We start from the raw sequence: 25,066 nt of genomic DNA on the forward strand, positions 1-25,066 counted from the left end.
TGCAACTAGAAAGTCAAAGAAAATAATGTCATAAAGAGAGCATTCTTCCCACTTTTTGGAGCGAATACAGGGCTGCCAGTGTTCAAGATTTTCTTTTCCCTTTCATGGTTTCCACTGACACAGCCTAATTGTGCAGCCTGATAATTTTCCATTAGAGGCTTGCCAACAATTGAAGGATGATATTTTTCTGCTGGTAAAGAGAAATAATGACTCTCTTTTGCAACCCTAAAATTCAATAATTCCTAGTTTTGATTTTTGGGAAGTTGTTGTTATAGGCTATGGTAAAGCCTTTCTAAAATAAAATTTTAAAATTCATTTTTTAATAAATATTATGTCACTAGGGATGTAGCTCAGGAGTAGAGCAGTTGCTTAGCCTGTGCAAGACTCTAGGTTTAATCCCCAGCACCACACACACACACACACATTACACACACACAAATATTTATTTACACACATAGTCACATATAAGGCGATTTTTTTATCTTGAAGTTTTATGGTCAGTTTATTAAGTTCAATGGCGAACGTTATCAGAAGAATATTCTCCTGACAGTTATTTTTTCTTAGAAAAAAAAGAAAGGAAAATTAAAAGCCTCTCAGCACAGCCACAGATGCTGTGGCTGTGGAGCTCTCTGGAGATGGTGCATCAGTCCTCTGAGTCACTCCCTGGGCCAGCAGGGTTGTAGTCTGGGTCGTCCTCAACATCCTCCAGCTCCAAGTCATCCAGTTCCTGGAACAAAGACTCATCTACTTCCACATTATTTCCAGCTTCCTCCAAGAACTGGATATCAGATGTGTCACGATTATGATCAGTTTCAAACAGCTGTTTGCCACTTAATTTATTTTTTCCTGCTTGCTCTTCTTCTTTTATCTGTTTCTTTTTAATTTGCAAGAGTTCTGCATCAAACTTGGCTTTCCAACATAAGAAATTCTCATTTGTAACAGGGGTGCCGTGGAATAATTGCTTCTCTGCTTCTTCTCCTTTTTCTTTTAGTTTCTTTTCTTCCTCTCTTCTCGTTTTTATCTGATCTACTATTTCCTTTAATTTTTCTTGCACTGCTGTCACTAGAGTAAAGATCATGACCACATCAAGATTTTCCTCAGCCTGTAATGCTAATAATTTTAAAATGTCTATGACATCATTATCTTCTAGGTTTTCCTGTGAAGATATTTCATAAAGAGGAGCTTCGTCTGGGTATTTTTCACTGTATGTAAACTTGAGGGTAGTTGGATAGTTTCATCATTTTCTCCAGCCTCAGACGTCACAGTGATGGTGAAGCTGGGTGGATTTTCTGATAATACTGTGGAGGAGTCGGGGCAGATAGACTCCAGAGCCTACAGCTCGTTTCGCTGCTCCTCGCTGTAGTCTGTCATCGAGGCCCTGGCTACTGCCCATGGATCACGGCGACGCGCAGGCAGCGCGCCACAGCCGAGTCCGAGTCCCGAGGCCTCCGGTCAGGCCCGGCCTGCTGAGCCATAGCCCCGTGCCTCTCTTGGTCCTATAAGGCGATTTTAATAAAACATTATAGAAGTATAACATACATAAAAATGGCACATAAATATGCTATGACGGCTTTATTTTAAAATCTTTTCCCCTTATATTTTTCTAATATTTTCAATAGAAACTATAGTTTTACAAAAGTTTTGTAGATTAACACTTTGAAAAATTAGATTAAAAAGAACATATATCCTAAATTTTATTTTTAAATATATGTACATAATTTAGGAAGAAAATGTTAGCAGTATGATTGTAGCGGTCATTGCTGTTTTGTGAGACTAATGAAATTCGCTTTTTAAAGAATGCTTTCTGTAATTTACACATGATCTTCAGTTGGCATATACTATTTTTATAGTCATGGAGGATAAAGTATTAAAAATTATAGAAAAACCCAGTCCTCAAAATTGCAATATTTGTTATATTCTTTAGGTACACTTCAATTTTTGAATTTTTACAAATCACACTAATGTCCTTTGGCATGTTAAAATTCCTTCTTCATAGTGCCATTATTATTATTGAATCTTCCTAGAGCCAAGTCAGATCTTGGCACACATAGACGCTTATTTATTTGACTTAGCTTTATGGAAAAGTCTCTGTACAGAGACAAATTGGGACAGTGTCTCATGTTCTAAAAGTTGTGGCTGTCTATCCTACCATGACATCTGTGCCCACTTCCTCCTAAAAATGCCCCATGACTTATTAGCATAAACCAAACACTTGTTTCTGGACATTAAATCCTTATTTTAAAATATATGCTGTTCTTTTTAGGGAATTGTATAGTAATTCATTACTAGAATTCTGGTATTTCTCAAAGCATGAATTTTTTATTAGCCTCAGTAGATTCTCCTGCTGAATGGTAAAACTTCCATCCGGTCCTACTAAAAGAATAAATAAAAAGTGAGTCATATTCTTCAAGGGATTGGTCTGATGCACATCTTTTACTTCAGATAATTTTAACAGTCTTTTCCAAGAGTTGGAACATACTCTGAAGTTCAAATTGTGGGTAGAATTTCAACATAGAAAACAGCTAAATGTGAGTCACTCTGGCATAAGGAGTTGTGAGAGCTTCACACATTGACTCTCCTCCTCTTGGTTTCTCCCTGCCAAGGTAAACTTTTTCTTAGTCTATTTTATGCTGCTATAATAGAACACCAGAGACTGGGTAATTTGTAACAAACAGAAATTTTTTCTTCACAGTTCTGCAGGTTGGGATGTACAAGATCAAGGTGCCAGTATGTTAGGGCCCAGACTCACTGCTTCCAGGATGGTGCCCTGAATGCTGGGTCCATTGGAAGGAAGAAATGCTACATCCTCACATGACAGAAGAGGAGAAATGGGCAAGCCATCACTGCAGTCCTTCTGTTAGTCCACCCCTGAGGGCTCTTGTGACTGAGAGCTGATGGTCTCTGGTGTTCCCGCTTTCTAAACAGATGATTCTGTGAATGAAAGCCCGCTGTGGTATTACAGGGCCAAGGTAGAAAGTGGTGCATTTGGCACTGCAGACTCAGCTCGGTCTTCACACAGTGCATTTCACTCAGAAATTAGTCCTTTTGGAGTAGAGATCATGTTCTTATAAAATATTGTTTTAATTTTAATATAAGAAATAATATTCATTTATTTTAGCAAATTTAAACTACACAAAAAGGTACAAAAAAATAAACCAAGCACTTCACTATCAATCCATTTCTCCAGACATAGCCACCCTGAACTGCTTGGGTTTTTTTCCATCCCAACATCTTATTGCTTACAAGTGGCTATTCTTTGATCTTGATCATATCAGAGATCTTTAGGTATTATTTTAGCAATAGTCACTTTGACTATCCAAAATTACCCTCAGGAAAAAATCTGAGAATATATTAGTCTAAAGCTAATGGCTCAGTTTTTTATACTGAAAGAAAAAATTAGTTTTATCTTTGCCTACAGAAATACATATGACAAATGTAAAAGCTACTCAAAATATCAACATTCTGAATAAATACATTTTAAAGGATAACTAAAATACTTTCTAGATGCTAAGGTTTGAATGTGTGGCCCTCAATTCATGTGTTAGAAACTTAATCCCCGATGCTACAGTGTTAGGAGGTGTGGCCTAGTGAGAGGTGTTTAAGGCATGAGGGCTTTGTCCCCATGAATGGATCAATGCCACTGTAAAAAGGCCTGTGGGAGTGGGTTTGTTCACTCTTGTCCTTCTGCTCCCCTCCATGTGAGAATATAGCAAAAAGGCCCTCATCAGATCCTGGCACCTTCATTGTGGACTTCCAGCCCCCAGAATAGTGAGGAAATAAATGCCTGTTTTAAAATCATCCAGTCTTAGGGATTCTGTGATAGTATCATCAAACAGTCTAAGACAGTGTAAGACTACTGAGTTCAGTGAAGGGGAAAGCTAGAAACATATATACTTACAACGTAGATTTCCTACTTTGTAAAAGAAGAATTAAATGAGAAAACTGGCACTGTTTCTAGTCAATAAAGTATTAATGTCTGAACACATTTGGATGGAGTATTGTCAGAGATTCTGATCACATCAGTCATAAGTAGACCACTCTTAGCCCATTTTGAAGGATTATCAATGCTTGAATATTCTGTATTTGAAAATAGGGAAAATATTTTAAACTAAAGAAATTAACTTTTTCATGACAATTCATGCATGAGCCACATGTAAGGTAACAGCCAATCTGAAGGCAAGAGCCTACTGAAATAAGATGATAATTATTTTGGCTATTTAAATCTTGCCTTGTTTCTTCCACTGAATAAAAGACCCTCACCACTGAAAGCATATAAAATTGCCCATGTGCTCTCTTTCAATGTCAGCAATCTCACTGGTCAGATGTGAAAATTAATTTCCCCAAATATAGAACAGTTTGAGTGTATAATGTGTATCGTAGTAACATAACCGGCATGTCAAATCCTTGATTTCATGGTATTCCTGCTGGTAATGAGATGAAATGGGATAGAGAAGCACCCATCTAATGTGTCAGCGGTGTATTTTTCTAGTTCACGATGAAATAAATGAATCTTAAATATTTAAAAATTGTGAACTGAAGTTACTTTGTTTGTCAACACTGTAATGTTTCACATTTTTTGGAATCACTGATTATTAAAGTAACAGATTCCTGCAAGATCAACATGTTATAACAGTTAAAACAGGAAAGCAGCACAATTGGAGGACACATGTGCTTACGGATTAACCATGTGAGATATGTCAAATACGAATCTCAAATTCTGCCATTTCCTACCCATGGTCCTTTAACTGTGAGCCTCAGTGTCCTGTATGAAGCTGGGTTAAAATTATCTATTAGAACGATTAAGCATGATGAAATTGTACTGACGTGTCAGACATACGGCAAGCGTTCTACACGGTACGTTTGTGGGCTACGGTGCAGTTTCTGGATATTTTCAGTGAACATTAAAGTCCACCATAATTATCAAGAGTATTAGATATTCATTTCAGTAGGTGGCAGAAGCTTTTGTCTATAGATGAATTGGATATTGTTTTAAAATATCTTAAATTAAAATTTCAAAACAGCCATTGGGATAGATAATCTTAAAACAAATTGGTGATAACCAGGGTTTACAAGGACATGGGGCAGCTGGAACCCTCATGTGCTGTAGGAAGGAATATAATATGACACAGCCATATTGGAGAACAGCCTAGGAATTAGTTAAATTGTGAAACATATCCCTCCCATACCATCAGGTCAGCTTGAAATATTTTATAAGCCTTCTCTAATTCTGTTCTGCTTTTCTGATAGGATTTGATATAATTGCCTGAAAAATTTCCTTCTTGCCTTAGGATTTATGAAGTGCAGAAAAAAGAAATAAACTTTTTCTTGTGTTGTTAGAAATACTGGAGCTATTGTCTTCTCCTCCCTAGGGCACTCAGTGTTTCTTTTGAGTATGTGGTATCTTTTTTTTATTATTATATATTGTAGGCACCAGAAAAGGATTTAGGGTGTTAATGAGCTTTCTGTCACAAAATACCTGATATAATTAACTTGTAAAGAAAAAAGGTTTATCTTAGTTAACCAACTTGGAAGTCCCAGCCCATGCTCAGTTGTCCCGTGGCAGCAGCACATCATGGAGGAAGCACATGGCCAACTAACACAACTCACTTTTTCATGAATCAGGAAGCAAAGACTGCAAGGAGAGGCCAGGGTCCTGCTTTCCCCTTCAAAAGCTCTCTGCAAATGACCTGGAAAGGACATTTCCCCTTTCAAGGACTCCACTCCCCTCCCCGCCACACACACACAGCACCACTCTGTGGTCCTGGGGAGATATTTAAGATTCAAACTATAGCAGTTAGTGTAATGCTCATCAATGCAGCCATTGCTGTGTTTAAAACATGAAATACCCAGGTGTGATGTCACATACCTCTAATTATAGCACTCTGGGAGGCTGAGGCAGGAGGATCAGAAGTCCAAGCCCAGCCTGGGCAACTTAGTGAGACTTTGTCTCAAAATAAAAAATTAAAAAGGAAGGATTTAGGATGTATCTCAGTGCAAAGGCCCTGGAAAGAAGAATGAGGAGGAGGAGGAGGAAGAGAAAGAGGAAGGGGAGAGGGGAGGTGGAGAAGAGATCAAACAACCAAAAAAAACCCTCCATAAAACATCACATATACCATCAATATCCCCTTCTCTAATCTCATCCCTTTGCCTTGCCAGAGGTGCTCATGGTTCTGAACGTGCATCCTCAGGTGTATTTCCATACAGCTACTATGTCTGTATACGTAAAGCCATAAGTTACATTATTTTATCTTCTTAAAAAAATTATGTTGCATGTACACATTTTATATAATTCTTTGCAACACTCAACACATTTTGGAGAGGTATTTATGTTGATTATACACGTAGCTTTAGTAATTTAGCTTTTCTTGCTGTATAACATTCCATTTTATAAGGTATACAGAACCATCATGTCTTTAGTCATTCTCTTATGGCTGGATATTTGTATTAAATTTTTTTATAGGCAATACCACAGTCAACATTTTTATAGCTATCTCCTGGCACATATGTGTATGACTTTACCTCAGATAAAACATAAATATTTTTCCATAGAAACTACTCTCTTTGTGTTTTTAATTAGCTGAGGAGCAGTGCTATTTTATGTTTTGTGGTTTTTTAAAATTATTATTACATGCAGGACATGAGGAACCAGGAAAAAATTTCAAAATTTCTTCTTGATAATTCAGTCATTTCTTTTTAGCTTTGGACTTCAGTATGACTTAACACTGGACTTTTGAGTGCTGTTGTAGGAGTTTATCAACTTTCTCTTAGTGAGCCGAAGGGTAAGTATTATAGGCTTTTGAGGATAATCACTGGTGCAAAGAATCCACTCTGGTGTTGCAGCAATGAAGTAGCCACAGAAATGTGTAAGCATTTGGGCATGGTTGTGTTCCAGCAAAACTTGGTTCACAGAATCAGGCTGTGCACTTGATTTGACCCACAGATCAATCTCTGCTGATGTCTGTGCCAGTCCAATGAGTAAAGTATGATAATGTTGCTTCCTGATTAACTCTATAAAGGCTTTGGATAGACCCCGTGACTGGGCTCTCTTCTCCTAGTGTCTCCCCATGCCATTACAGAGCCTTCTCTTACACAACCTTCTCTTGCCTACTCAGCCATACATCAGGCACAGCTGTCATCTTTCCATCCTTCAGTTTCATCTGGAAGGCTCATCTTATCTCATACATTGAGGAAAATTGCTTGGTTTTGACTAAAAGATGAATACTTACCTAATAAAAATATAGTTACTAAATTTCAAATGGTGACCTTTTTTACCTGAAGAAATTTGAACTAATTTTCTTCCTAACCTATAGAGACTAGTGACAACGAATATGGCTGGTGTTCAGTTAGAATATTCCTGTGGTCACCAAAAATTGACTGGCAATGTCATGGGCTGTGAACTTGATTTCTATTTTTGGCAACTACTTCTTGCATATATGTTATTGGGCTAAAGAATTCCTTTCCCACAGGACATTCTAGAGTAATTTAAAGATAGTAGAAACTCATCTGATTAACGGAATCTCAGGAGTTTTTATGTACAACTCAATACCACCATGAGAATTGGAACACACATATATTCAGACTGTCTCCAAATACCTCTTTTAAAATAGTCTTATAATAAATAAGAGAAAAAAGCATTTCTCCTGTTCATTTATTCAATTAATGCTCCTTCTTATAATTAAAAGATGCCAAGATGCATACTTTTCACATATGGCATCTCTAAAAGGATGTATTTTACTTATTAATTGTTACAAATGGGAGCCTAGTAGTTATTGCATGGGAAAATTTAGAAAGGCTATTATCAAAACCTACAGAAAAGGGTCAGCAGCTAGGAAGACAATCTGAAAACAATTATGGAGCACTCTTAATTCTTAAAGGGAGGAGAGTCGGCTAATGAGGCTCATTTAGAACATTCTTCAAGCAGATATCCAAGATTGGCTACTCTGTACATTGCAATGCCTATTGAAGAGGTCAGCACTGTGGCCTCTAATTTTGTTACAGATTTTTCAAAGAGAAATGCCACATTATCAATGCTCTTACTGTACACAGGACACAGAGTATAAAAAAACAGACACTGATGACTTTGCATAAAAATGTGATTTAGAAAAATCATATTCCCAATTTTACAAAGTTTTAGGGAGCCAAGTATTGTAGTGTAGAAAGGCTGAGACAGGAGATCCAGGGCAACCTCGGCAACATAGTAAACAGAGAGGAGGGGAGGGAAAAGGGGGCAGGAGGAGGAGGAGGAAGAGAAGAAGGAGGGGGAGGAATTTTGTTAACTTTTCATTGGTGTGATTAAAAATACCTAAGAAAATCAATTTAGAGATGAAAAGGAATATTTAGCTCATGGTTTCAGAGGTTCCCATCCATTTCCAAGGTTTCAGACGGTGGGCTTGTTCCATTGCTGTGGGTGTGAGGTGAGGCAGAAGGGTATGAGGCAGCAAAACTGCCAGCGTCATGGCAGCCGGAAGCAGAGAGAGAAAGATCCAGAAAGGAAAAGGCCAGGGACCGCACACAGTCCCAGGTTTACACCCCTGGGTCCAATGCCTTCAACTAGGCTCCATCTTCTGTTTCAGTTACATTCAGTAATGCCATAAAATTATTATCTCATCAGTGGAGGAATCCGCTGGTAAAGTTAGAGCCCTCGTGATCCAGTCACTGTGCAAAAATCAAAAGCCGGCCTTTGGGGGAAATTTTAGATCCAAACCATAACACAAGTAACAAAAGTTAAATGAAAATAAAAAGAAAGGAGTTTTGGAATAGCTTAGCCAATTCACTTCACCTGTATTTTTTTTCATTAATGCACGAAAGTAATGCCTTTTGTAAAAGTCTGTCATATAAGCTCAGGAGGGTGACCATTGGGTGGGGCTCAAACTCATACTTTCCCAGGATATTGGAAATCTCCCATGCACTGAAAACAAATTTATTCCCTACAGGATCATTTGTGCAAACAAAATTCTTCCTTGTTAATATCAGAAACTTGGAATGATCATATCACCCTCAGATCAGTTCTCATTGCTTCTTCAATGAAATCTGCAGAAGTGTTCTTCTTAGGACCGCAGTGAGGCACCTGAAAACGAACACCTCTGGTGCAGAGTAGAGGCTCATGTTTTTATTGGCAAGTCCTGTGTAGAAAAGGCCCAGAATTAGAAGTGATGGGGATAACCCTGTTAATTTTCCAGCTAACAGGCCTGTGCTCACAAAAAGCTCAGTATTTCTCACAAACTCTGGAAACCTCAGGAGAAGAGTATACATTCAGCCTAGAATTAGAGTAACTAGTATCTGATCTAGGTTTTACTGTTATTATGTATCTCCACATATAGTTTATTTGATCATCACAAGAGTCTTGCGGTATGGGCTGGGCAATAGGAAATCCACTTTACCAAGTAAACCTCTCTTACAGCTGAGAGAAGTTAAAAGATGGGCCTAAGGACACACAACCAGAGACAGGATTAGGTCTCAGGTTTTCTGTTTCATATCCAGGATCCTTTTCATATCTTCCCATTTCTCCCAGCAATGTGTCTTCTGCTCCCCCCACTTTTCTACAGTAGCTTCATGTTGAAGTTAAAGTTGTGCATTATGTATGAGATGATTTCAAGCCTGATTCCTCCAGGAAACATTTTCTTATAGACTCCACAATGATATTTTGGTTAAGACTGAGATGCCAGGCTGATGAAAGAACAGGATACTAAAGAGATAAAGCTTAGCACAAAAATTATCTAAATTATAGGTTCTGTGATGGCAGTTGGGATGCCGGGGATGGTAAATGCTTTAATTGAATGAATGAAGGAAGGAATGAACTAATGAATGGACAATACCTAGTTTAATTTCTTAAATGTGGTTGTGAATTGCCTAGGGAACAGGGTCTTAATGTCTGGCCAGATTTAACCAAGAAATCACTTCCTGTGAGAAGTTCTCCTGACCTCCATTCCCTAACTCAATGGCAGAAAAGATGGTCCTCTCTATGAATCCCAGTACTCTATACGGTTAGCCTGGATCCTTAATATGGGAAGCTTACAGATATCTGGTTTCTGAAAAATGCCTGAGTTTATTAAAACAATAGTTAAGATATAAACAATTCCCACTTCGTCATTGCAGTATAAATGGATCCATATGCAAAGAGTATCGGCAAACTTTTGCATAATAACCTTTTTGCATTCATAACCTTATTTGTTCACATTTTTCCATGTAAAAGCTGAAAATATTACCCTGTAAACATGAATGCCCCCAAACACCAGTCATGATCTATACTACTGGATTTTCTCATTCTCTTCCCATGAAGCCAGTTGCATCCAGAGAAGTAATGAGATATAGCAGAATTAATGTGCAATTAGAAGCACAGATTTTGTCTTTGCCTTTTTGATCTTTCCGCTCTGAGAGCACTTGGCCATTCTGAGAACATCTGCTTCTTCATCTGTGCCAAGGTCATCCTTGTGTACTTTATAGCCTAGCACCTTCAACCAATATTCCATGCACTCTTGTACATAGCTGTGAAGGGCTGTCAGGCACATAAGATGCATTCCTATCCCCAACCTCAGTCCTGAGGGTAATGAGTCAGTTATGTGGCGGCCAAAACCTTATTGTTTGTTGCTTCTGGCTCTCAGTTGTGTTCTCCAGGGGTTGCTTCAGGGCATCTTGAGAAGAATGGTGTCTAACAGAACATCCCAGAATACCCAAGACAAAAAGCAGATTGTGTAACACTGGGCTTCATGACTCCATGGCAGCAAGTGGAGTCTGCCAAGGAGAACTTCTCTGGCTCCAGCTACAGAATGTACAACTTCTCATTGTGGACAAAGAACAAATGGAACTGCCAGAGGAATTTGAGTTCCAGGTGTCCAAAGAACATGCCACAGTGCCCAAAATATGGACAATGGGGATGGGAAAGTCTGGACAAGAGTTCTGAAGATCCAGCTGCACCTGTCTGTTCATATACAATGTGTTTCTATCCCTTTGCACCGGAGGGTGCCCTTCTTCAGTGTTAACCAAGTTCCTGCCGAATTTCTCCAAGCAAGTTTATGAGCTATGAGCAAAAATTCCATCACTTCTTAAAAACATTTCATATGTAAAACTTCGTACAATTAAAAATCTACTTCTATCATCACAGTATTTGTCAACAAAAGACACAGAAGCTATTAGAGTCTTATCTGGGCCGGGGGTTTAGCTCAGTGGTGCTACTGCCTGCCTCGCAAGTGCAAGGTCCCGAGTTCGATCCCTGATACCAATAAATAAATAAATAAATAAATAAATAGAGTCTTAGCTAACTTTTTAAAATATTTGAATGATGAAAGTTGTTTGAACGCTGTCACATATTTGAGCAAACAGGTATTACATTGATGGTGTCTAACATGATTTGAAGAGCTCATCTCACCTGTGACCACATCTTATTTAAGAATTGTGCCAACACATATCTAGCCAGATATCAAGGATAGAATGAATACAGGCTGGAAAAAAAGGCGGAATTGCCTTACGAGGAACTAATTTACTGAATATTTAATGAACTCCACAGCAAAACCAGAAGAATAGTATGAATCTGAGCAGCTTTATCAGATTAAACAATTTCCATATAAACCCACCAGAGTTGAAAAGGCAACAAAGCATTGTGAGCCAACACTGGACTCCCCCTGTCGTGGCAAAAGGGTCCCTTGATGAGGTATCTTCTTCAGGGGTGCTATGCAATGGAACCTTGCCAGTTTTTCAAACCAACTGCAATGCTTTGAAATGCTTTGGAATGTCCTAGATCTATACCGTGGCCCTGAGCTCAGGAAGCCAATATATGGCTTCTCCAGTTCATAATTGGTATTTCTGCTGCATCTCAATGTAAAGGGATTGGCTTTGACTTTAATCTAAATTTGAATAGCCTGAGATGATTTCCCCCATCTGCTGTCAGGTTAGGAAGACTGCCACTACTTTAATGGTAAAGGAAGATAAAATAGTGTTCAAGATCTTCCCAAATAAAATGTTCCTAGCATTGCAGAGAGGGAAGAATTATGTCAAACATGGTGAAAATGTGAGTTAGCTCTATGGAAGGACCAAGTGACATGCATCCATAGCAGAACAAGAAATTGTGTCAGTTTATAAAATCAAAGGGAAACTTTGGAGGCAAAAACTGTTAGGAAGGAAGCTACGAGTCTGGAGGGAATATTTTTAAAAGTCACTCACCAGAATGCCCCCTCATCCTTAGGGAGCCTACTTCCTGAACTTTTGACTGCTTTTATTTCTATTATGTGTGAAGGTCTCACCACGTGGTCCACAGCCAGCCTTGAACTCACTATGTAGCCCAGGCTTACATCAAACTCGTGTGCCTTCTGCCCCATCCTCCTGTGTGCAGAGATACAGGCACGTGCCACCACATGTGGCTCCTCAAAACTGCTGATGTTTCTTTTCCCCTAAAGATATATAAAAAAGAAATGCAGTGTACAAGAATCTTTGAATCAAATCTCTCTGTTTACTTGAATGAGTAAACTGGGTATGAATGTCTGATTTTCTATGTCAGGCATAGAAAGGAGATCTGGAGATTCTTTTGAGAAAGTTCAAAAGAATATACTCAGTAGCATTTTTACTACTGTCACTCATTAGCTACTCTCAACTGCAGCCAGTTGGGTCTCCAGATACTTCATCAATATTTTCCCTATTGAATTCACACAGACACACACACACACACGCACACACACACACACATTTCTTCAAGATATGGAAGGAGCTAGAATCTTTCAGAGTTCAGTAAACAGAAGGTAATTTCTATTAATATATGGTCCCCAAAATTTCTTATATCAAAGCTTGAACAGATACAACTGCATTTTTAGTTTATAACATCTACTTTTTAAAATTTTATTTATTTATATTTGTAGGGATAAACTTTATGTGGCCAACATGTTCAGCATCATATTTTTCTTTTTGTGAATGTGTTTTGTTTTAGCATGTAAGCTCCTAGACAGCAGGAGCAAGTGTCAGGATTGTGCAAAGAAGCATTTTTTGGGGGGATGATGTTGATTTTGGCACCCTGTTCCACAAGGATCAATTTACCATGACTTCTGGGTCTATACAAAGTAGGTGAAGATAACAGGGCATTACAATAATGGCTTCCATTTAAAAAACAGGGACACTGAAGACCCTCAAGAGACAATGTATCAAAGTGGTTCAGTTTCTTCTTCTTCTGAAGGGTGCACAGAAGCCATTCACGCCTAATTCCATTCTCCCCATCTTCTGAATGACAGGTTCTTACCATCTGTTACCTGAACTATGGTAATTGCACTCTAGTCTCATCTCCTTCCATGATGGTCTGAGTGTTTGTGTCTCTCCCCAAATTCATGTCGTAACCAAGCCCCATTGTGAGAGTGGAAGAGGTGGGGCATTTTGGAAGGTCATCAGCTCAAGAGGGCTCTGTTCTCATGAGTGGAATTAACACTCTTATAAAAGGAGTATTAGAAAGCTGACTCTCTTTTTGGCCTCTGTCCCTTTCATCTTGGGAGGATACAGTGTTTACCCCTTCTGGTGAGTTCAGCACTCAAAATGACTCTTGGAGGACAGACATACAGACACCACATCTTGGCCTTAGACACCCAAGCTCACAGAAAGGTGAGAAATGAATGTGTATTATTTATAAATAACTCAATCTAAGTATTTTGCTGTAAAAGCAGGAATTGACTTACATTTCCCTCTCTTGATTCCTTAAAATGTATTCCTCCCAAAACAATCAGATCACCCCAAAGAATCTAGGTCAAACCCTATCACTCCCATGCTTAGAGTCCTCCAGCCTGCCTTGCTTGGAATGAAACCCAAACTCTTTGCCATGGTTTACTAAGTTTGACATCATCTAGGTCACTTGAGTTATCTGCTGCCTGCCCTATACTTGATGTGCTTTGGCAACACTAGTTGATCCTTGAGTCTGCCTACCTCTTTTTCAACTCATATCTTTTATATTTTCAGTTCCCTCTGCCTGGAATCTCTCTCTCAGACTCTTGTATAGCCAACTGCTTCTCATTTTTCAGCTATCAACTCCTCTGCTTACAACAAACTTCCATGCCCATCCTGATTAAAGTAGCTCTCCAGGGTAGGCTTTGTTCACTATGTCATTATGTTATTGCCACCAATACCCATTTGTAGCACTAATTTCAATTTGAAACTGTTTTACTCAATACTTTATTTCTGAATTTATTTTCTAATTTCTCCCATGAAAGATAAGCCTAAGAGCAGGCAACTTGTTCACTTTCCTCACTGCTGAATTGCGGCAGCTGTTAAAATAAATTGCAAATATTGGTCACTTAATAATTATTTGCAGAAAGAATGTGTCTTAACTACTTTTTCTCATTGCTGAGACAAAATACCCAACACTCAAAGTGAAGGGGGGTTTATTTCAGATCACAGTTTGTAGAGGTTTCAGTCCGTGGTTGGCTGGCTCCAAGGCAGGCTGGCATGGCAGAGGGGCATCACAGAGGAGAAACAGTCCATGGCAGGCAGAAGACAGCAGAGCAGTGAAGTAGCAAAGAAGCAGCAAGCAACCACAGCAGCGCTCCTTCTGTCCCTTATTTTCTGTCTAGGGTACATGACCTAAAGGTGGGGCTTCCCATTATCCACACCCAGAACTATTCCAAACTAATCAGTGGACTAATTTAGTAACCAAACACCCTAATCCCAGTGTCACACACTCAAATCCAGCCACCTCGAGAAAAGCCCCACCTATGACCACATGAGGCTTTCGGGGGGACATCTAGACAAGAAACCATAACAGAATGAACAAATGGAGTGTATAGTCCTAACAGTTTCTTGCATCTGACATCACCCTGCTGGGAAGATAGAAAGAAAACAAGTGAACATTGCTAAAATTTATGCTATCAAAAGATGACTCTTTTCCAGTTGGAAGTATAGGCTTCCAGGAGAAAAAGGTGAAGAAACTTTCTCAGGTTTGATCTACTGTTGTCAAGCTATGATTCAAATATAAGACCATCTGACTCTAAAATGCATAAACTGGATCACACTGGCTGTAAGTAGACAGATTTTGTTCATTTAAGACAATGTGTCAGAGCATGGTGGTTAGTATTATTCCATAATTATTTAAAATGTCATCAAGTCCCAAGTATTCCTGGCCCCTGAGAATGGATTGAGTTGAGAAATGTGCTTATAAATATTAGATCTTTCTTCCTCTGAAATTATTTCAAGTGACTTGCCAAACCATGAGTCAGTAGGATGCTTAATCCCTAATGAAATAAAGCAATATCCGTAGCAGATTTCCTTTGTTCTGATCCACAAAGACATGCAAAGAGAAGATGGGTAAAATCATAATGCATTTAGCTGGAAATAAGAAACTAATTCTGGGAAATCAGTCTAATTGCCTAACTGGAGGCTATCCCAGATTTTCAAAAGTTATTCTTTAAAGTAAAAGGAAATATTCTGCAAAGTTAAGTGTCTACATATAAGGCACAGTGATTTTACCTCTTGTCTCAAGATTGATGGGCACTCTTGTAGAAGTACATTCTCAGCTGGGCACAGCAGCACATGCCTGTAATCCCAACCCTCTGGGAGACCAAGATAGGAGAATCACAAGTTCAAGTCCAGTCTTTAGAAAGGAAGGTAGGCAGGCCAGGGATGTAGCTCAGGGTTCAATCCTTAGTACCACACACACACACAGTCACACACATACACACACAAATTCTCTCTATCTAGAAAATTCTCAATTCAGAATCATAGCCACACAAACCCTGGAATAATCTACAGATTAATCCACTTATTCATGGAACAGGAGCTTCTCCATGTGTTCTATTGTTTTATTGGCAGCTCTCATCAGTTCTATTGTGCAAAGTATTTTACAAAGTATAAGAGCTTCTTATACTATCTCATTCTGTTCTCATAACAGTTCTATTTCTCCCATTTAATGTATTATGAAATCTACTCTTAGAGAAGTGGAATGATTTGCCCAAGACCACACAAGTAGGAGGCATGGTGAGAATCATCCTCACATGGTAGGACCTGGGAACCCAACTGTAAAAGATTCCATTATCCTTCTGAACTTTGAGGAGCACTGTACCCCAATGCCATGTTCTCACAGCTGAGAAATATGCTAACCTTTTTAAACAGAAAAAATAAAAACCTTGCAGTCAACTACTTTACTTAATTTATTCTTTATTATAGCATTGCTTATTATAAGTATAAACATAAATCTGGGTGTATGGTTTTACACTTACAGCTCATGTGAAACTATAAAACCAAAATATATTTCTAAATAAAATACAAACAAAGAATAAAAACAACAAAATTCAAATTAACACAATTTAATGAGGGAAATGAATCTCATTTTACTGAAACTGAACTGTCACAGGCAGCGGGGATCTGGTGGGGATTCTGCAGTGGGGTTCTGATTCCGCGTGTCTCTGGGTCAAGGTGACACAATCAACCACCCTTTCTCAGGTAAAAGTACCAAGATACCTTGGATTGGGGTGATGCATTTGGCCTTCACATGGCTGGAGCATGACATTGACAAATTGGCTTTTCCATTTCCGGTTAGCCTGTGACCATTAAAATAGCGCCACCAAGTGCCCATGTGAGGTTAAGCACAGATCTAAACTCGGGCACTGAACCTATGCTGTAGTATTAGCTTAGAGAGAATCATCTAAATATTCTGGCAGTGTGATAATATTTACCAATATAAAAGTGAATGCAAAATTTTTAAAAATTTTAGAGAACTTGTCGACATCAAATGTATTCCTGGGTGTACTCAAAGGGTCTGCAGATCCTGGTTTGAGTAGGAATGCTGTCTGAGATTGATGTATTTTTATTTTAAAGACATTATCAAATTACCAACTGTAAACTTGGTGCAGGTCACTTCTTGTGTTAATGCTTGGTGCTTCCATCTATAAAACTGGAATACAAAGAATGTTATTCTCTTAAAGCTGTAGTGAAGATTAAATGATACAATGTATGTAACTGGTTCAACCTATGAGGTAAAGGATAAGGTAAAAGCTTTTGTTTTGGAATTGTTCATATTATTAGTGATCACAGTATACTGAGGAAAGCAAATATTCATACAACTAATGCAATCCAGGGAAGAAGTACTTTGTCTCTTTATATACAAAGTGCTCTTTTAACTTAGATAAGACTGTGATGATACAGGTTAAGTATCCCTTATCCAAAATACTGGGGACCAGAAGTGTTTCAGATTTCAGATTTTTTGCGATTTTAGAATACTTGTGTATGCATGAGATAACATGGTGATGGGACCCAATTCTAGGCATCTCATTCATTTGTGTTTCATACGTGCTTTCTGCAGATAGCATGAAGGTAATTTTAAACAATATTTGTCACTGTGATTGCATCTTGGCTGGGGTCTATAACATGAGGTCAGGTGAAGAATTTTCTACTTGCGGTATCATATTGGTGCTCAAAAAGTGTCATATTGGGAGGCATTTTGGATTTCAGATGTTTGGATTAGGGTGGGTCAACTTGTAGCAAATGTGCACAGTGGTAAGTGGCAAAACTGGGGTTCAAACCTAGGCAGTCTGTCTGGCTCTTCAGGTTGTGCTCTCAATTTCTAAGGAGAGGTTTAAAAGATAAGTAGGTAAAAAGAGAGGAACCTTGCTTGTGAGTAGAGCTGGTCCACTGACTGAAACCCACACACATTAGCATTGTGCTCCACTGCCTCCTGTGGCAGCTGTCACAGGCCCCACTCGGTGTTCACACTTATTTTTCCCTAGCACATATGGCTGTTGCTGTGATTTTCTACATCATACTTTTTTAAAAAAACTTTAATCATATGCACATAAGGGGAATAAAGGAGAGCACCAAGCTGACTGGGGATGGGAGCAAGGTTTTCTCCCATTGCCCGAGCACCTGCTTGGCACAGGTCTGAGATCACACAGACAAGTTGAACTGGGTTGTGAAGTAGAATAGGGAGAGGACTGAAGAGAGAGGCAAAGTAGGGGAGGCAAGGGCTAACAGTAGTCTCAGTCAGTGGACTCCAACACAGATTCACTCCGTGCAAGGTCCCAGTAGTGTTCAGCCCCGTGCTTTTTTAAATGTTCACAAGCCACGTTCTCTGTAGGGCACTTTTTAAACTTCATATCTCCAAAGCTCTGGTCTTTGGCTGTACCCTCCCAGACTAGTACACGTTTGTTAGTTTTCTTCACAGCTTCCTCATCATATTCCTCCTCATCATCTCCCTTTGTGTTAGATGTCTGTTCATCCCACTTTATCCGATACAGCATAAGATGCTTAAATTTCTTCCTGGCCTTGGGGCCTCCTTCCACTACTACCACATTGACATCCTTGTGCAGTACCACCACCCCAGTCAGGTACAGCTGCCCAGCATTGGCCTCAGTCTTGGACTTCTTGGCTGGGTTGCTCAAATTTCAAACTCTATATACAGATATGTGTACCCCCGTAAAATGTCTTCTTTAAGCTTTTTAATGTTTTTGACCTTTCTCTGTTCTGCTGTAAGTTTTTGGGCAGCGTTGCCCTCTTCATGAGCTTTCTGTCTTTTTGCCATCTGAGCTCTGACATGGGCTTCTACCTTTGTAGGGTCTTGAACAGCTTCTGTTCCTAAGACTCGCCTCAAATTAGAAATTATTACTTTGGGTTCTGGAGGAGGCATCAGGCACAGCCTGACTTTCTCTTGTAGTTCCTTCTGTGCTTCCCTCTGAGTTTGCCTCTGAAGATTCTTCTGTTCTTTCTTGGTAAGATAAACCCCCAGAGTAACTGGTGTGTCATTGTCAACTGGAGGATTGAGCCTGGCTGGATGTTCAACAAGATTTGTGATTCCAAAATAATCTTTTCTCTTGGGATTTTCCTCTGTAAGGTCAAAGCTGTTGGGTATGATGTAAGGGTCCTACCACTCAATTTCTGGGATATCTCCTTCCTTTAGCTCTTTCTTAGGAGCAATGAGGGCAAGCCTAATTGAAGCATGAATGCCTGTTTTTCGAGCAGCCTGTGAAATCTCTGGCTGCAGCTTCTTCAGTTGAGGCTTTATCTACAATTGTTGAGCAATCTTCTCAAATTTATCCTTGTCATGAAATGTAAAAGTGCGTCTCTGGTGCTTGGAAGGGGCAATTGAGACTCGGGGGTCAAAAAAAGTATTGGACTTCATGTCTTCTGATGGCTTTTGAGGTGCTGCTTGAACTGTTCCCTCTTCTATTGGCTTTCAGTGTAGGCATGTGGTGTGTCAGCTCAATTTCCTTACCTATTGCATCTACAGTCCGACCTTGTTCATCTAGGATCAGTGGTGTAGGTTTCGTTTGATCTTTTAACTCTACTTTCGGGGGAACAATGCCCATGGCATGGAGATTAGCTAGGCCCACCACGTTGGCATTGCCAATGAGGCCTGGCTTCAGTGCCAGCTGGGCCTGGATTTGGGCTTGTAGTTCAGCTGCTTTCCTTGCCTTCTCAATGGCATCATTCATGAAAGTGGCAGCCTGGGAAGGCTGTATAGTATTGCCTATTGGAAGTCGCTCTGGCTGGGATGAAGAAGGAGTCTTTGGCTGAGGTGTGGGGGTGCTAATGAAGCTCAGCTGTTTTTACCTCTCCTCGATTTGTCATGTTGCTGCTTCCATCATCTGTTTAATCTGGAGCTTAGTCAGCATGCCAGGGCTCTCTGATGGAGGCCCAGGGATCACTTCTGGAGCCTCTTCTACCTCCTCAAAATGGGGTATTCATTGCTTCTTTACTCCTCATGATTCCTTGGAGATTTCAGTCATCACCAAACACCTCCTTTAGCTCTCGTTTTCTGCTCCTGTCCCTGCTAGACTCGGAATGCCTGGAGCTTGGGCCTTCCTCTACAGCTTCAAATAGTTTATCCACAAATCGGAGTGTAGAATCATCAGGAAGAGGTTTGAGTGCTCAGCTGCCTTTTTTTTGTCCATGCCCTTCCCCACACAGTTCAATGCTGCTGTGACCGCTGTGGGCTCTGAGAAACCCAGTACCCTCTTCACTGTCTTCTCTATCCATGGTTTCAGCTCATCCAGCTCCCTCTTAGACAGTGCCATTTTCCCAAATAAGGAGAATGACAGCTCAAATGGGATTCAACACTACATCTCACAAAGTCAGCCCCTGAGACGGAGCCCGAACGTTACACCGGAACCGGAAACCTCCCGACTGCCCTATGGCCTGCCGTCACTACAGACATGGCCACCTCCATGCTGCGGTCCTCTGACATGTGACTCATCATACGTTTTTAGAAGGAAGCTACTGCACCCAAGGATTGACTACTTAGTTCCAGAAAGAGCAAGTGAAATGATCCAACTGCTTCCACCAAGAGTTTGCTTACCCCTGAATAAAACGTTTAAGAAATGAAATTAGTGTCAGTATTTAAATACAAGATTTTATATAAAAATTAGGTGCCTTTGTCACTTTTTCCCTCGCTGAGACACAATACCGGATAGCCACAATTTAAAGAAAAACAGATTATTTTGGGTCAGTTTGTAGAGGTTCCTGTCCATAGTCCCCGGACTCCAAAGGGGACAGCATGGGAGAGAAGCATAGCAGAAGAAAAGGTGCTCATGACTGGGTAGTAGCAAAGAGCAGGAGGAGGAACTGGGAAGGGAGATACACCCCTTCCAAGTCAGCCCCCTGGTGACCCCTCTCCTCCAAGCAAGTCTAGTCTCAAAGGCAAGCCAGCTATCCCATCCCCATGACCCAATCACCTTCCAAACACCTGAGTCTTTGGGGGCTACTTTAGATTTAAACCATAACAGTACATCTCATCATTTACTGAAAAATCAGAATATCTACAAACATCAAGCCTGTATTTCCACATGATGGCCACCGAGCAGAGCTAAGCAGCAAAATAAGCAGTGAGCTACATGTTGCCTTATCCTCCTTTCTTGCCTTCAAATGAGACCTGATTTCTATACACATTGAAGTGTAAACTCCTTAATCCCTTAGCGTATTCCTGCTGCTATTGCTGAGGCTGATTCACTGATTTGACTTAGATCCCCAGCACTTTTTAGAGCTGAGGCCCAGGAAGTATGGTAGTTTGTAAAAGATGGCCACTAATTTCCCCTGTGTTTACACACCCTGATGCATTCTGACTTTGCCACTTCTCCAGACAAGATGAAGAGCCCTACTCTCCACTCTGTGAACCTGGGCTTGGCTATGTGACTTTCTTTGGTAAAGGGGAATTGGCAAATGTGCCACAAGCAAGGCTTAAAAAGTGCCTGGGTGTTGGGTCCTGCTTCCCCCTTTGCTGTTGGGAGCTCTTGGGCAACACGTAACTACCCTGGGGTAGCCTTCTGGAGGATGGGTGGTCATGAGGAGGGAGGGACTGGTGTACTGGTAATGGCATGATAGACTGGTGGACCATGTGAACCGATCAGCCTGCCAAGAAGTAAGAAATCACTATTGTTCTAAGCCACTGACATATGAGGTTACTGTCCATGCAGTAGCAACTTACTGACAAGAAAGCAAGGGCTTGTAATGGCCCCACACAACAGACCCTGCATCATAAGCTTTGATTTTCCTGAGAGTGTTCAACGTGGCAAGCTCTCTTCACAAAGAAAGCCTCAGAGGCGTTGACTCTTCTGCTTGGATTTTAATTTAATGTCTCTGAATGAAAAAGACAGGAGTGAAAAATCAATAGAGGGTTTCTGTGGTGCTTTTAGAAGTGGAGAATGAACGTTAAGGTAAATATACAGAAACTTCTTACAGAAGTCATAGAACATGTGGAGAAATGCACAAAATCACACCATTCCTAGGTAGTTTCTTGATAATTTTCCCAAGAATTAAGACTTCAGTCATTTACATATGAGTTTACTTTTGCAGTTACCAAGATGGTGGTAATAAAAGCAACACAAGAATATTCTCTACATTGAGTTCTTACATGTCCAGCATTTTCCTAAGGGCTTTGTTGTAGATTTTCTTCTTTAATTCTCACAACAACTCTGTAAGGATCATTCTACTATTATGTCCATTTTATGGATGAGGTGGATGAGGAAAAGGAGCCCCAGAGAGACTGGGTAGCTTCAGAGTGCTAGGGCCAACCCCTAATCTACAGTTTGGTTAAAAGAGAATCTTATTTTACATCTATGCTTTACTATTTTCCTTGTGAAGGTAGTCATAGTAATAAAATATTTATATTTACATAGCTTCCAAGATATTACCCACATTTGAAAGGGAGGGGGCTCTCCCGTTTTTTTTTTAGTATGTGTACTGCCAAAGCGAGCACTCCCATTTTCTTTTTTTGTTTTTTGTTTTGGTTTGTTTTGTTTTTAGCAGTTTCCAGGCTCTTTGAATTTAACATCAGTGCTGAGCAACACTTTCATTCATATCCACCAGAAGGCAGTATGAGCCTGTGTTTGCTTCTGAAATCAACTGCCTTTTGATGGTGCCTCCTGCCTTCTCTGCCCGGTGTCTGGGAACTCAGCTTTCTTTCATTTGTGTAGTTGTTACCTTATATTTTGTTTTGTTCTACTTTTCATTTTAAATTGCTTAAAGTTACCCCAGTTTTCAAGACATAATTCTTTTCCAACCAGCAGTGTGGTGCTGAGGGAATACTGGTGAGTAAAATATCACAATAGTACTTTGCTTTGCAGTCCTACGCTAGTAACATTGACCTCTGGAAATCACTCAGCTTGCTGGGTCAGAGTTATTTATATACTGAGATGATGAGGTTGAACAAATTTTAAGGATGGCTCTAACTTTCTGTGATTTCTAATGTAGAAGGTGGCATGAGTCTTAATATTGCACAAACAGGAGCATATTTGTAAATGCCATATTTGTTACTGTTCAAAACTCAAATATGTCTAGGTTCCCATCCTACCACATTGATGAGAAATGAAATCTGCTTATTTGACTCCCTACATTCCTCCAATGATCTAACTGTCCCAAAGGCCTTACAGAGAGGCAAATGGCCAAAGAGGAGCCTGCTCTTGGAGCTTCTCCCATACAGGTCACACAGAGATGTCCATTCTCCACACCTGTCTGTCCTCCTGTGGCCAAGCATCTGCTATGCTTCCTGCCTGGAGAAGCCTGGCCTGTGTGGGGAGAACAGGGATCCACTTCTCTATAGATTCTGGAAAGCTAAGAAGCCTTTGAAAAATAATATGAGAGGTTGTAGGGGACAGGGGAAGGGGACGTTACCAGAACCTCTGCAGTTAGTCCTGGTCTCCTGCGAGCCACGGCAGCACACGGCGAATTACAGGAAAGGTAGAAAAATGAGACTGAGAAGAAGCTGAGCTTTGGGTCTGATCAGTGCTGCTCTGGGCAGCAAAGACAAAGCCCCCCAGCTTACCACACCTTTTATTCAGTACATCGGGAGAAACAAATGTAACAAATGACTTGCAGAGAGTTCAACAGTTCACATTGGGATAAACAAGGTGTAACGGAAGGCTTGCAGAGAGTTCAGTACATCTCCGGCAAACAAGATGTTAATCAGTCCAAGAACAATGAGGAACTGAGCAGATGTTTGTTCTCCCAGGATGTTTCTTGTCCTGGAGAATCACAGCATTACTGGATCACTGAAGTCTCAGTTGTGACCGGAGGCCAAACTGGAGTTATTCTGTAGCTGGGCTGTAGACAAGAGAACTAGGCTAACCAAATGATTTTTCCCTAGAATTATGTAGCATTGCTCCCAACAAGAGGTGAAAGTCTTTCCCTGGCTGCTGCCAAGGCACGTCTCTCATGCTGCTCTTCCACCATCATCATTGCATTTGTGAGCTCAAATTTTCACTCAAAGGGGAGAGAAGGAGGAACAGAGAACGGGTAGGGAGGGAAAAGGGGAGCATGCTTGTCTAGGAGCTTCCTTTAACCCTTGCAAAAAGTCCTAGGCAAAGGCAGTACAAAGAGCATGGCATTCTTCATAGAAAAGAGGAGGGGAATCAGAGGACAAAATATATTCATGTTTAGATAGTGTCCTGCCACTGCAGAGGACCAGAGCCTTGAGGATAAAGGGAGAGTGTCTTGGGCCATGTTGTATTGACCACAGGGCTGGAACTGAGAAGTCACTCAATTGACATAAGGCAGATAATTATTTTCTTTCTGAAAAAGAAGAAAAAATATGGACAGGATTAGTGTTTGAAACAAACAGTACTTAAGCAATAAACAAAATATAGCTATGAATCCTGGCTCCACAGCTTCCTGGCTGCGGCACTTTAGAGAATACTGATGCTTCCTTCTCCATTGCAGAGATATATAAATTCTGAATCTGATTTAAAGGAATTTGCTGATTGTTTAAAGTTGACTCAGCACCCTTACTACCTCCCACACCTGGATTCCTACTACACTGTATTTAAAAAAAAAAAAAAAAAGGAAAGAAAGAAAGGAAAAGAAATCAATGCCAGGGATGTCTAAACATTAGAAAAAAAACTAATAAAAAATATAGAGAACCCTAATTTTTCTAAAAATTTTTCTTTAAATTTAAATTTCTTTTTAAAAAAATCAAACTCTGAGCCCACTCTATTTTGTTAGAGGGCATGATCCAATATTGTAACTGCAGTGAGAAAGTATAACAGAGAGCTACAGGTCAGAAGTGGCCAAATATAATGAAGGGCCTTGAACATCAGCCAACGGGGTGGAGGTTTTCTGTTGGGGGCAATGGAAAGGTGGTGATACAGGACAGTGATGTCATCACCAGGTTGCCTTGAGAACAGCAGCTCCAGAAGCAATGAGGTATAGGAACTTGAATGGGGAGAAGCAGGAAGGGGGAAGGATGGACCCTTGAATGGGAGTTGTGGCTGCTATCATGGATACAAGGGGTAGATCTAAGAGCTTTGCAGACTTGATGGAAGCTAGTTAAAGCAAATTAACTTTTTCTAAATAATTGATGGTTGAAAATACAAAATTTGGCGGTGTGAGACACAAATGGAGAAATCCAAAGTCCTCACAGCAAGGCCAGTCCTGAGGTGGAGTAAACTATTTCTAAGTTTCTCTCTTTTAGAGAGATGCAAAAATGTTTGTTTTGTGGGTGTGGGTGTGCAATTCTTTGACCACAGAATTTAATACTAAAAAGCAATTTATTCATATTTTGCTCATATTTCTTATTTCTCATGGAAAAAGTACGGGTTTGTGCAGTCAGTGGAGGAAGGGATGCTTCAAACTCACAAAGACTGAAGTCTAGGATGAATGCAGGGGAATCATGCTTATCAAATGTAAG

The 25,066-nt window shown here is 40.1% G+C and overlaps 2 pseudogenes; both read right to left on the minus strand.

The window, feature by feature from the left end:
• Positions 1–576: 576 nt before the first annotated feature.
• LOC101705566 (RWD domain-containing protein 1 pseudogene) lies at positions 577–1,093 on the minus strand (annotated as a pseudogene).
• A 16,715-nt stretch (positions 1,094–17,808) lies between these two features.
• LOC101700199 (U4/U6 small nuclear ribonucleoprotein Prp3 pseudogene) lies at positions 17,809–20,092 on the minus strand (annotated as a pseudogene).
• Between the last annotated feature and the right edge of the window lie 4,974 nt (positions 20,093–25,066).

Source organism: Heterocephalus glaber, unplaced genomic scaffold (assembly GCF_053883595.1).
Source record: "Heterocephalus glaber isolate CG9 unplaced genomic scaffold, H.glaber_assembly_v1.0 deba00001463, whole genome shotgun sequence".
In the NCBI taxonomy this organism is placed as follows: domain Eukaryota; kingdom Metazoa; phylum Chordata; class Mammalia; order Rodentia; family Bathyergidae; genus Heterocephalus; species Heterocephalus glaber.